Consider the following 14,135-nt stretch of genomic DNA (forward strand, 5'->3'; position numbering starts at 1 on the left):
GGCGATGGGCGGCGTTGAGATGACGGCGAACCAGCAGTGGAGCGGCTGTTAGAGACCTTGGAAAAAGGTTACACACGACTGGGCGAATACCGACAGGAGTCCTTATATGGGCGAGAAGAGGTAAAATAGCTCCAGTTCGAGGATGTCAGAGTGCTGCGGCAGTAGCAGGCGATATGTCCTACTCGGTGAAAGCGAAAACAGATCGGGTTGTCGTCTGCAGTTCTCCATTCCACTGGATTTCGGGATCGCGGAAGAAAATGTGAATCATGGCGTAGTGCAGTTGTTGTTATTGGTCTGGAGATGGGTCGGGAGACAAAGCAGGCCACAGAAAAACGGAGCTTTGCAATTTCCTGCCTCACGAAGGCTTGAATAATGGCGACCACCGGAGGCATTTGGCCCCATGGTCGAGCGGAAATGGAGGAAATGGTGCCGGACTTGGCGCCTCAAGCTCCCGTCGAACTATTGGTGTCATGCTGTCTTGCATGGGTGATGTGGCACCGCTAACGATGCAGGTGGATGTAACAGCCGTGTTTGGTAGCCGCGTAAATTGAGGCAGACCACGGCGGCATTTGGCCATTTCGAAGCGGCGGCTTTTCTTGATAGTCATACCTACGGTCGTGACGTTAGTGTAGGCGAGCAAGTTGAAGGCGTCGTCCACGACGCCCTTGAGTTTGTGGCCCACCTTATCACTCTCTGTCATTTGCTTGTCGACTTTTCGGCACAAAGTGGGCCCATCCTGTATGTACGAGACATACGACTCTGTTGAGGAATGCACACGAGTGGCGAGTTCTTTTCGCGCTTCCATTTGGCAACTGGACGAGTTCCCAAAGATGTCGCATAGTCTCTCTTTGAAGGTATCCCAGCTGGTGAGCTCGGTCTCATGGGCGTGCCGTCCAAGTAAAATATTACGTTCACGAGCATCATGGTAAGGTCCCATCACTGTGTCCGGCTAACACGCTCGTACATACGAAGCCAGTAGCCAACGTCAAACGCAGGTAGTTGGCAAAATGTACCGGGATCACGGGGGTGGGCATCGTCAGGTATGTAGTGGCTGGAGCTACAGATGAAGACGCTGACGGGCTGCTGTCATTGGTAGCCATGCCCGGGAGACTGAACGGTGCGGTCATTGCGAATCTTCGTGGTGAAAATGAGGAACGTTCCACGTCCACCAAATATGTTACGGAAAAGAAGAGACGCTGTATCGACGAGGCTGGGGATTAGATATATTAAAAACTAGTGGTAATGGCGTGATCGGTTCACCAGTGATTGAGCGGAGACACCCCTTCGTCTTCCTCGTCAGGCACACACGCGCGTCGCCTCTTAGAATATCAATGTACATGCATGTAGCAAAATGTAGACCAAGTTTGGTATGAAAAGAAGTAGCGGTACTTTTAACATGAAATTTCCCATAAAGAACACCTAGATGGCATTCCAGGAAGTTCAGAAGGCAGCCACATGACCAAAAATTTTTCTCCTCTCGTAAACACTCTAGAAGTTCACTATTTTTATCGCAGCACAAGTTTTTCGAATAAATTTGAGATGGTCACCAAAATGGTTGGGACATTTGGCATGGATTGACCCAGCTGTGTCATTAGCCATAATTATGCATTACCTCTTTTGTTGTTCTTGTGTAATGACTCAGTTTCGTGTTCGTTGTCAGAGTATTCTGTTTCAGATCATTGTATTTGTTTATATATTTACTGAAGTTATATGTGCAAAAACCCGTATATGTTTGCGTGTACGTAATTTCTCCTAACTGATTGTTTTACATCCAGGAATACAAAGCTGAAACCACTGTTATTGTATACCTTTTAAAACATTATCGTATAAATTTTTGTGTACGTCACTTCTTGGGAACAATTGTGTTCAAGATGGTGTATATAGTTAATAAATTATAAGTATATATTTGATTGTATTTCATTTCTAGTAAACGATTGTGTACATGAAAGAGCAATAAACTGAAACCACTGAGATTGCAGATACTTGAAAGAATTATGAGTATATGATTGCGTGTACTTCATTTTTAGTCTCTGTGTACTTGAAGGAGTATACTAAACTGAAACCACTGTAACTGTACGTTTCAAAAAAAATGTCAATCAAGTGAATCTGGAAAAATATTATAATAACTTGAGGTGTTGCATCTGTGGTGCCCATATACGTGAACATATTACATGTCTAGTGACAAAGTTGCATGGCAGAAAAGAAGTGTACAGGAATGGCACCAACTACTAACTCAGTTCTAATTGCCTAATAAATGAATGCAATATGCAAGGGCAGCAAGAGTTAGTTTTCTGTAACACGCATTGTGCATATAGTGTGAAATATATATAGAGTATAGGCAGAAGTCAGCAGAAGTCGGCACAATTGCACGTGCTGATATTTTTCCTCACACGCATGGAATGGAGATCGACAGGTGGCACACCATCGCCAATCAAGACCACTTTCTTCAAGTACTGTGTAATCAGTGCATACTGAAATCTATTAGTGCAGTCCAAAAGAATACTTGCACCCCTGCCATGGTCACTCAACACCCTTGCGCGCCCTTCTCGCACCCTCCTCAGTGGGTGTTAAAAAGTGAAGGACATTTAAGACACCCTTTTTAAAGGTGTTTTTGTAACACCCTACAGTGCACGTAATTCTAAAGTTGCATGATACAGTACTGTTTTCGGAAGATGCTTAGTTAACACCTTTAGGATGTCGTGCATGAGACAAGCCCATTTACACCCGTTTTGGGTGTAAACAGTTTTACTGTGTATGTTGCCGGCAAAGTACATTGACTTTTTGGCCTGGGTGATTGTTCAGTACTGTCCGCCCGTTCATTAACTTCAAAGTATTTTTCGTCGTAATCGAAGCTGGTATACTCAAGAGTTCGTCTTGTATTTAAACACGCGTGATTACAAATTTGTTTAGTGCGACATTATGCCTGAAAGCCCCACAACGATGACGCTGTTATTCGCCCGGCCGTGAAGAAATACACACAGCCTCAAGTATACCAGCTCAGATTACGGGTCTATATTAAAACTTTTTTGGTTAAAACGAGCGTATTCTTCACTTGGTATGTACTTCGAAATAGTGCTATTACTTCAATCAAAAACCATGTGTTGTGGGGCTATTAGGTAAACTTAAACTGCGCTCTAGTGTCTAGTCCCAAACACAGTTGAAGTTTAACTTCCTTGAGCAGCTAGATTTTTGAAGGCTGCCTATATATATTTTTTTCTTACAGGCTGCTACAAAGCGCACCTAGAGCGCCAAGGAGGAGTACCTGCTCGAGTTTTAACGCTAACAGTAAAGCAGATGAATCACTTAGTTGTCGAAAAGCTTGTAGATATTGAGAAGCTCGTCAAAATGTAAGGCTCTGCAATTAGTTTACGTCCGAAGTCATATTTTTTATCAAAAAACTGAACTATCTTCATTTGTTAGCGAAACGCATGTGCAGAAGAAGAAAACGCGACTGCATTGAATTATTTCAGGTATTTGACCATACACACTCCTATTGTTGTGTTAATACACACTAAACCAAATCTGACCCTTAAGGGTGTAAATGAGCTTGTCGCCAGACGAACACCCTTTGCTCCCTATTGGGTGTTCAAAAAAGGGTGCTAAGAAAGGGTGCAGAGCTCAGCACCCTTAAGAAAAGGGTGCAGAGCAAAAATTTTGAAGGGTGTAATGAGTGCACCCTTTAAAAAAAGGTGCTGTGATGTCATAACACCCTTTCAAATGGGTGCTGGAAGGGTGCTCCACATCGACGTACCAGTGGGCCAAATCTAGGATTGATGCTGGAGATGGCTAAAAATGCAGATTGCTGTATACTCTGTAGACCATGCTGAGTGACAGCCCACATACGGTTTGTTAGTACTTGAACACATGTACTAAGTCGTCCATTTCACCCTGAACACGTGCATCATGCACACGGCCGGCCCTCCACAGAGTGCCTTCCGCAGGCGCTTATGAAACTAGCACTGAAACACAGTGACAGCTCTAGGTGGGGCTTTTGCATCGTCGTCTTTTAAAACACAGTGTCTCCGCAGTGGAGCTACTGGTAAGTTGGCTCCAGTGTTTTGCTTTCTCTATGTGTAGGCAAATAGAGAATCCGGCACTGTTATCGAGAAGTGCTGCAATTGTGCCTTACCCTGTCCAGGTGCTGTTCCTCGGGTTTTTGTTTTTGGCTGCTCTGGTTTTTGACTGTTGCAAGAGCAAAGTTAGCTTCACCCCAAAGGAAGCATGATTTGGCGAAGCCGCCGTTCTCCAGCAGTCAACAAAGTGGAGGCCCACTTACAGCTGTCTGTACGTTTGTGTACTAGTTACCAAAGTGCCCTCGAGAAGCGCTCAGCAGAGTGCCGGATGCATGGTGAAATGTTCAAGGTGGAAGTAGACAATATGTAAATATATACCTTAAAGCAAGCTATATTGAATAAATATGTGTGTTTCATTAATCATGAAATTGATCCCAGAGTGCGTATATGGCCTGTGCTGCCCATTTTTGGTCCAGAATAAATGTAATCTATTCAAGGCCCCTTGCTGCACACATGCATGCACAATTTATGGATACTTGGTCACCATACAGACATGCATGCCTGCAAATTAAAATTCACAAGTTTCGAATACTGGTGATTATTTCAAATGCCATATACTCACTTTGAAAGACACACAGATAATATGCACTAAATACAGAACCTTACCACATTGCGCTCTTTTAAATTATGTGTAGCAGACGTGAGCTTTTATGCATGTGAGAATGCAAGATATTAGGCCCCAACAAAAATTTATGACAAATAAATTAACATGATGCAAATAGTCACTATTTTATTGTACATAGCATACAACCGAAAAAGATTGACAATAGTAAACATGAGCTATGACCTTCTGCATAAATTGTAATGGTGAGATCTTTGTGAGTGAGGATCAATCTTCTGTTTTTCAAATCTTTTTTCTTACGAGTAGACATCTTTTTTGTGACGAGACTTCTTTTTTAACTTTTACCATTCTTACTTCCCTCCTTGCATAGTAGGTAACAAATAAATTATTTAGAACAACAAAATATAAGTTAGAGCCACCAGCAGTCCAAAGGCGCTTATTGAGGGTGTTGCCAGTGCCCACAAAATTGAAAAAGAAAATAGATAGGAAAGTAGGTGTGTGGTAAAACATGTGGGCTTATATTACATGCTTTGGTCATCATGCTAAAAGCCTTGACTACAAACTTGCTCAAGGCTTATTTACAGCTCTCCCTTTATATGTGTGTGTGTGTTTCTAAACTTGTGCGTTACAAAATCACAAATATTGGCAAAGTAATGCAAGTGGTGTTGGATTAATATAATGTGATCATTCAAACACTTGCACAATCCATCTTCAGCTGCCCAGGCGACTTTGGTTCCTTTTACAAAAGTGTGGTCAGGGCGCTCCTTCTCTACAGCACATCCGCACCAGGAAGCCTAAAATAAAGACAGAAGTAATCACTAAGAGTTTCACAAGACAGACTGTCCAAGATACAATATGCTTTGTCATGCTGGAGTGTTCTTAGTTCTATGTGAGTAGAAGTCAGCATCAAAATTCGCTTTGTTTTCAACGGAAAACATGCTTGTTGGAGGTCCCCCAGGCAAAAAACTGTGTAAACAATTTGACAGTACCTGGGGGCCTACAGAGGGTAGCACGTACAACAGATTTCACATACAAAAACAAACAGCATAGTAGAAAGGAAATATATATACAAGAAACATCTGAGCAATGATTCAGCATGATGCACACGTGAAACATATGTTAAGAGTGATTAAAAAAGCTATTCATCAAGTAATTGCGCACATCCGATTTGAACAAACCGAATAAGGCACTGAAGTTAATTAGGGTTTTTAAAGAATTGTAAAGTCCCAATAAGCAATATTCTAGTCTAGCTCTACAATAGTGTGTCATGTATGTAGTACTAGTATTTGCCTGTTAGGTATGCTGTAGTCATGAACATATTCAGTTTTCCTAATACCTAAAACTTAGTATGTTGTAGTCCAGCTGTTCATGTTCAATAAATAATTGTTTATGGTTGCATTTAGGTTACAAAATTGATGCTAAAAATTTGGCAGACCCCACATACTTTGGGAATCGATATTATGCGAAACACGCATAACATGTATTTTATTTTTTTATTGAGCGATCTTATGAAGTGGAGCTCAATATAAGTACAAATTCTTGCACACACATATGTTAAACAGCCGCATATGTTTCATTTGTTATGGGGAGATGTCACACCTTTGACAACATTAGCAGTTATTTGCTGTTTCGTAACGATGCCAACAGAAACATGGATATTAGCCACACTAGAAGTGGTAGGCTGGTATGAAGCACTGGTGTTTGCACTGGCACTCGCGACAATGGTAGCCCTCAACACTGCTACACAAATACTTCACAGGATGGTGCCTGACTACAATTGACTTCGATTCGACCTCACGGCTGCATCATAGGAGTGCACATGTAATAGTTATAAAATTTGATAGCCACTACTGCAACGACAGTTGATGTTACACAAACATTTGAGACTATTTAGAAAGTATAACCAGCCGGGCATGGCTCTGTAGTAGAATACTTAATTACCAAGCAGAATACTAAGTTTCGATTCCTGCTAGGACACTTGACTTTATTCTTTGCATTCATTTGGTCAATGCTGCCAATGTCAGCTTTTTAACATGATAGCGTTGAAGAGCTCGTGTCGCAGAAAACCCGCCGCAGAAAACCTGCGTCTGCCCCGTTGGTTGTGAGCGAAAAATCGTCTGTGCATCTGTGACCGATAAATCAAGTTACCTAGCTTCCAGGAACTCAAAATTCCTACTTATGACCTAATGGAGGCATGCTAATTGCTGCAAAACAAAACCCCCAAGTCGTACTACTAGACACTCAACACAGAGCTTAACACACGGAAGTCTATTGACATCGGCCAAAAATTAACGTTGGATGTACAGCGCTATTCCTTTTCCCCATTTCATGAACTACACAATGCCATGATAATTGTACCCTGGTATTTTTGGTGGGCTATATCGCACAAAAAATACAAGGATTATGTCAAAAGAATGGAATCAAACTTTACCGACATGTCGTCGAAATAGAGACACAGGCTACAAGTCTTATTTATAATGCAAAGAGCGTTTAAGGTAAAGGCATTGAAGATAGCTGGTGGCCTTTTTCACTATCTAGGTATCAATTTTTCACTATCTTGGTATCAAAATTATGCCATGTCAGTCATAGTTTACTGACATTGCAAGCTCGAGAAAAGTGTGGCTCTGAAGGCATCAACACAGTGTTTCGCCAAATCTTCTAAGAAGGCAGTCATTAAAATTGCTAATGTTTCCAATTTTTTTTGCTATAAATTTCGTGCCTTGCATCCAAATGAACCTCCATCCTACTTGTTTTTTTGCATTCGTGCTCTCACTAACTGCTTACCTTGTCTTGTCAAGTGTTCGTTGACATAAATAGGACTACTTGATCTAAAAGGAAAGGCCACTGTAGACAGACGTAAGTTTTTTGTATTATCCAGAACATTTCATTTGTAACATCGTTCATAATGCACTACTATTTTTTTTCAAACTAGGCTTGTTAGTTCCTACTCTGTCTGCAGTGTCAATATCATCACGAGTAATGGTTTTTCCATCATCGCCCGAAAATTTCGGACAGCGTCAAAAGAAAACCCTCATCTGAGACGCCTTTGATGTCGGATAGTTCAACCTTGAATACAGTGTAAATTCTTCAATTTTCATCTGAAGTTGCTTATTTTCACCTGGAAGTTTTTTGTGCCTGTTTCAAGGTGCGACAGGCTCTTCATGCAAAGCCTTTATTTCTAAAGAGAGCGCGTTGACACTGTCCCCACCTTTGTTTTACACTTCTTGAAGATCAAAGTTCAGTATGAATTTTGTGCTTGAAATCCTCTGTTTACCATGACAAAGAATTCACAGGAAACATTAGTACTCTTGCTTGGCAGGAGTGCATGCAGTAATACTAACACAATTAAAGCAAGAAATAAGTGTCTCACCTGTGCAAAAATGATTTTGGCAAGCACTGCGAAGACCACACACACTGCTGCCAAACTGAGGAGAATATGGAGAGCACTTCATATAAGTAGGCAGCGTCCAGTAGCTTGGTGAGGCACAGCGCATAAGCAGGGTGAACAGAGCTGATGCTTGAAACAATGGTTCAGATTTCGCTGGTGCTTGGGCTCCTTGACCTTCTCAGGAAATTTCTTTGAGCAGCCTCACTCAAATGAAATGACAGACCGTGCCGAAGAATTTCTGCACCAGTGCAAAAAAATTATTTTAGTGAGGTTTGTCTAGACTGCATGTGCTGCTTGCCAAATTGCAGTGAATGGCTAGAAACGCATGGCCAACATATATTTAGTGGCACGCAACTGAGAAATACAAAAAGGGCATGCTGCAGTATAAATACAACGAAAAACATGCTGTTGCAGAGCTTTTCATGTCGATGTCATACATGGGAATTTTCATTCACCTATAGCTCACTCATGCACGAAGATAAAGTTAGAACTTTTAGATGAAGATACCCCCTTTTAGCTGTATCGACTGCGCTTAATTAAGAGATAAGCATGCGTGAGTAATGCTGTTGCCTGCAATCAATAAATTCTGTTCTTGAAGCTGACCAAATATATGCACGAGTGCATCCATAGAGGCACATTTGCATTTCTGTAGTTATGATTCCCATGTGATGTGTTTCTTAAGTAAATGCCATGCAATATGCACCATATGAATATTTTATTCCGTAAAATTGCAATACCACTGCATATACATGTCAGTATGCGCATATGCATCGACAGCAGATAAACCATAAAATTAAAGCAATACTGACACATGAATTTTTTACCGAAGTAGTGGAGGGCTCCAGAAATTTCGACCACCTGGGGTTCTTTAACGTGCACACAAATCTGAGAACACAGGCCTACAGCATTTTCACCTTTATCGAAAAAGCAGCCAGCAAGGCCGGAATATCATCCAGCGACCTTCGGGTTAGAAACCGAGTACCTTAGCGACTAGACCACTGCGACAGGACTTCAATCTCCCTGTTCCCCCGTGTAGGGTGATAGACCGTCTTTGCTGGTCTGGCTAACCTCCCTGCCTTTCCTTCTCTACCATTTATTCTCATGAGTTCAACGAATGAAGCTTCCTTCAAACGGCTAACATTCGGACGTTTATAATTTGCTTGAAATTGAGTTCACTAAATGAATATTGTGTGCTGCTTCATAGTGATCATTGATCTAGATTGTTCTGGTTGGCTAAAAAGGCACTACTCCTCACTTCTAATCAAACAGCACAAGCTGTCTGACCATAGGGGAGGAAAAGTGGAAACGCTAAGACAAAACATCAATCTTGAACCCCATGCCATCACAATGAAGCAGGCAAGCTTCTGCAATATTGACTGGCAACCAGGATCTCAGACACTGCAGATAGCTACATAACAATGGTTTCCCAACATGACGTAAAGGCAGCAGAATCACACATTGCCTAACCTGCTTCATTATGATAATGATTAGGCCATAACCTTATTGGCCTCTGTATGCTAATAACAATTTAACTTGCTTATCATGTGACATTAACATTCAATATGACGTCATGAATCTTGCATCCTACCATGTGGTCTAAGTACCAACAAGGCGGTTTTAGTGACGTCGGTGCAAGGCAATAAACAACAATCACTTGGTGAACATTATTTTTGATATTATTCAATTGGTCTGATGCGTACATCTTCAAAAAAAAAACGGCAGTTTAGATTTGTTCATTCTTAGATAAATACAATGTCTAAGTTTGCATGTCAGCAGCAACATATGCACGCCTTTGGCTCGCATACTGTGATGTATAACCTTATTGTGTTTTGAGCAATAAATTAGGCATTCATACACTGTACATATCACAGGTCACTTGTAAATCTTCAGCGAGGTCATAAAGAATTTATGATATCAGATAAAGCGTTACACTTGTATTCGAAAGTGTCATTGGAAGTTTTGGTAGAACTTAGTTTTAGAATGTTTGTAGACGTATAGGTACTCGGCAAAGTTTTAACTCCAAATCGGGCTGCAGCGCCCACAATTCTTTTACAAACCAGAAGAATGCAATGATATGTGAACAGGGGAAAACAAGCACTACCACCGAAATTGCACTCGAACGAGTGAACTACTGCTCAACCTAGTGCTTGCACAGCTAAGGTACGGCTATTCGGCCACTCATAGAGAAAATGTATTGACCCAGGCGTAATTGCACGCTTTGAGAACCGCTCCTACAGCACGCTGTGTCAAGTTTACGCACACTTAATTAAGCTGAATATCATGATAATTTAATATTATACGTGCCCGGTGGATGCAAACACATTTGGTCACACAGGAAAACACATCTACCTTATAGTAGTCACACACATTTAATGATCATGTTAGCTGTTGAAAAGAGGACGCGTAACATATAAAACTTTCTTCATATACTTCTTTGCACAGAAAACGAACAAGGCCGCGTAAACACCAACGCGGACACCACGTTATTCTTTTCCATTCTTCTAAATTAAATACGCAAAGATCTAATTCAACGCGAATCGCCGGAATACTCCAACGCACGCGACACACAGACGACGCTTACGGCTTCCATGCGCAGTCCCCGAACGGCGTCTGACGGCATTGCAAAAATATAGTTATTCATAGCGTGAAGAGCATCGCCCGCCGACTCACAGCCACACAGCGCACATTGCTTTAACCTCCTTCCCCACAGAAAAAATTCATCCGCGCGTAACGTCCCTTAGCTTAGACTTGAGCCTAATGAAATCAGACACGCCAGCAGGCTCGCTACGTTAATAAAAACTCACTTATCATCTACCAACTAGAAAAACCTTAGTTCACAACGTTATTATACTATAGCGCTTCCGGTGTTAACCGCGGGAGGAGCCGAGGACGCGAGCGGAAGCCTGGATCGGGCACGCCGCGGCCTGGCCGGAGAAGCAAAAAACAAAGCGTCGACAGCAGAAACATCCACCTACCTTTTTAGTTTGGCGAGCGCTCGACGGTACAAAGCAGCCGGTCCTCTCTTGAGTATAGTGCATCTTCGTAACAAGCAGCACCGACAGAACACGAAAGACAGCGCAAGCACACTTTGAACAACATAAAAAATCGACTTTAAACACTCGGCACACGGCCGTTGCGGCCTTCAGGAAGATACCGCCATTTCTGTCCTGCTGAAGCCACCGATCCGCATTTGCGCACATAATTTTTCATATGAAAAGTAAATAGATTATTTCTGCTTAAACTTTAGGTAAAAATGTTAAAAATAGAAGATATGCTAGTGTGTATTGCATAGAATACTTTTTACGTTTGAAAATGACAAAATCACATAACGCGTATTTGCGCAAAATTTGAATTGTGAAGGAGCGCGTGAAATTTGAAACGTTTGCTTGCTTGTGTATTTCTTATACCGATACCTTGTTAACATCTGTACATTGGTTGAGTGGTTAAGCTGGCTGTTAAAAACAGTGTTAAAGCGGTTGTATATTAGTACAAAGTACAGGCAGCAAGCAAAATTTGTCACAACAAAATAAGCGTATTAGTTGGCAAACAATATTTTAGCTGTCTTTAGTGAATTTTTTTAGGAAAATGTTCTAGTCAAGGCTCATTTTAACTTGCTTTGAAGAATATTTCTATGAACAAAATCAAGAAAACGTTTCTTTAATGTTATAGTATTACAACGTCAAAGTCCATAGCCCGCCATAAAAATTGGTAACACGTGTCAACTGATACATTGTAAGGTTAACAAATATTTGTACAACACAAAAACTATTTTATCTACCACGGTCTTGTTGGTTTGTATTTCTTTGCATTAACAAATGTATGATTTATATATACTGTCATGGACGAAGCTTTGTTTTCAATGTTAGGCGCAAACGAGGCCGAGAGTTCTATATGTGTAAGTCACAATCCTGTTGTAGCTCTACAAGCTGCGTACTCCGCCATTGGCTAGTGAGCTTGTAGCGCATGGCTTGGTCAGCGCCGGCCGTGAGGCGACGAGAAAAAGGCAGCAAGAATGCAAGAACCAGTGCAGAACTTACGTTGAGCCGGGCACTATCGCTATTCAGATATGCGTTACTGCGGTGGGGCTATTAATGAGACCATGGTGTCTAACCAGTAGACATCTAAAAGCTGTTGGTTATGCTCTATGACCACGTTACTCACAAAGCTTTGTCGGTGACCGTGCACCCTAATGGGTGCTCATCAGCACCCATTAGTTGTTGCACCCTTTTTGTACCCTAGTTTCCACCCTTTTGATGTGTTCACCCTTTAGGTTCCGCCTGTAGGGTGCTGAGACGCGAATAGGGTGCTCAAAGGGTGTGCTTAGGGTGTCGGCACCCTTTTGACACCCTTAAGGGTCAGAATCGGTTTACTGTGTACTGTAAAGAATATGTAGCATTGCTTCTACACTAAAGAGCATAAGGCTTTGTACGGCTGACTGAATGTAGAAATTGTGCAAAATATTTCCCGGTTTAAAGACAACCACGGCCCTGCTGAAGCCTAAGTGTGGTGAACTTGCTGTGTTTTTAGAATATTTTAAATATTGGTTACTGTGTAAAAAATTTTCTGCTGTTATATTATTTGTTCTCCTTAGCATTGATTTTTCTTTCATATGCATGCATTTAGTATACATTAACGTCCCATTTACACTAGTTAATCTGATCTGTGCACTGGCAGGCTGAAATGCAGCTAGCTTCCATCAAGTGCTTACCGAAAACTATTGGAAGCCCAGCCATTTTGAATTAGCTTACCAGGTAGTAGGCCAACTGTTTAAACACCAGCTACTGTCAGTGGGCCAAACATGTGGTATAAAAGGGCTGACCATGTGAAACAAACTGGAAAGCCATGTAATTTCGAGCCAATTTGAATTATTTGCGAATTGAAACAAACTGAGGGCTGTTCAAAACACCTGTTACGATTGATTTGCCAAATATCTCGAAACAATGGACTACCAGTAGGCTTTTTAGTGGGTCAACCAAATGACACCAGCGGGCCAACCTGTTGCCTACCAATTAGTCTCAATGGGCTGGCTATTTGGGGCCAACGGGTTTACCAGTTGATCACCTGTTAGCTTTATTGGGTCAACCAACTGACGCCATAAGGACAACCACTTTTATCAGTTAGACTCAATGAGCTGGCCATTTGAGGTCAATGGGGTTACCTGTTGGTCACCAACAAGCTGTCATTGGTATACACCATTCAAACTAACTGGTGGCCCACGGGGACCCCCATAGTACTAGTTACATTTAACTGGTTGCGCAATGAAACTCCCTGTTCAACCAGTCATGTCTAACTGGGTGACCGACTGGATCTCTTATTGGAACCTGAGGGATCACCTGTTGATTTGACCCGGATGATGTTCAATGGATGGCGAAAATCCTACTTGTTTAGGACCGTATTGATGCCAATTAGAAATTTTTTCAATTGGACTTACTAAATTTTTTACTGGGTTGCTAGCGCAGTGTAATAAACGATACCTTCCTTGAAATATTTATGTATGGCTTTTACAGTATTGCCGCATTCTCTTCCCATGGTTTGTTGTCACCCCATTTTACTGTCAGTAATTCTCAACGCAAACCATGCCGACACTATTCGAGAAGGTTCGGGACGGCATTCCATTATTTTTTTAAGATGGCGCTTTCGTGAACAGTAAAAATTATTCTGGAACCTATGTCACCGCTAGTGATAATGCTAGAATATTGGACGGCAAGTGTATGAATGCCGACTCTCTTTGCCGCTTGTCAGTTGACTGACGGCCGACGCTCTTTTCGCCGCTATCAGTGCCAGTGTCTTATTCTCCTTCTGTGTAGCCACCAGTTTGCCCAGAATAAACAGCTTTTTCTTCGACTTGGAGTATGCTTACTTCGTTCACGTCATGACCTTGTGGCATCTGGTGGAGGTGCTGCTTCGTTCATGTACTGCGAACCCCCATCAAGCCGTGCAACCAACCCTCGTCGTGAAGAAAACACCGAAGCCAGCCACGAGCACCGAACAACTGCCTCAATCAGCAGGGTTTACCACCGGTGTACGGGCCCCTACAAGACAAGGCTCGAAAAAAGAAGGCCAGGACCTCGACCACGGCAACGACGACAGCTGCTGCACCACAGCCCGCGAT

The 14,135-nt window shown here is 42.1% G+C and overlaps 1 long non-coding RNA gene across 2 annotated transcripts; it reads right to left on the reverse strand.

The window, feature by feature from the left end:
* Window positions 1-4,777: 4,777 nt before the first annotated feature.
* LOC142804203 (uncharacterized) lies at window positions 4,778-11,186 on the reverse strand. 2 transcript variants are annotated; one of them, XR_012894508.1, is made up of 3 exons: window positions 10,999-11,186; window positions 8,006-8,261; window positions 4,778-5,429 (listed from the first exon to the last, which is right to left on the reverse strand). It is a non-coding gene; the product is annotated as an uncharacterized LOC142804203 (long non-coding RNA). The 2 variants fall into 2 exon arrangements; XR_012894507.1 differs by having other exon boundaries at window positions 4,778-8,261.
* Between the last annotated feature and the right edge of the window lie 2,949 nt (window positions 11,187-14,135).

Source organism: Rhipicephalus microplus, chromosome 3 (genome assembly GCF_043290135.1).
Source record: "Rhipicephalus microplus isolate Deutch F79 chromosome 3, USDA_Rmic, whole genome shotgun sequence".
Lineage (NCBI taxonomy): Eukaryota > Metazoa > Arthropoda > Arachnida > Ixodida > Ixodidae > Rhipicephalus > Rhipicephalus microplus.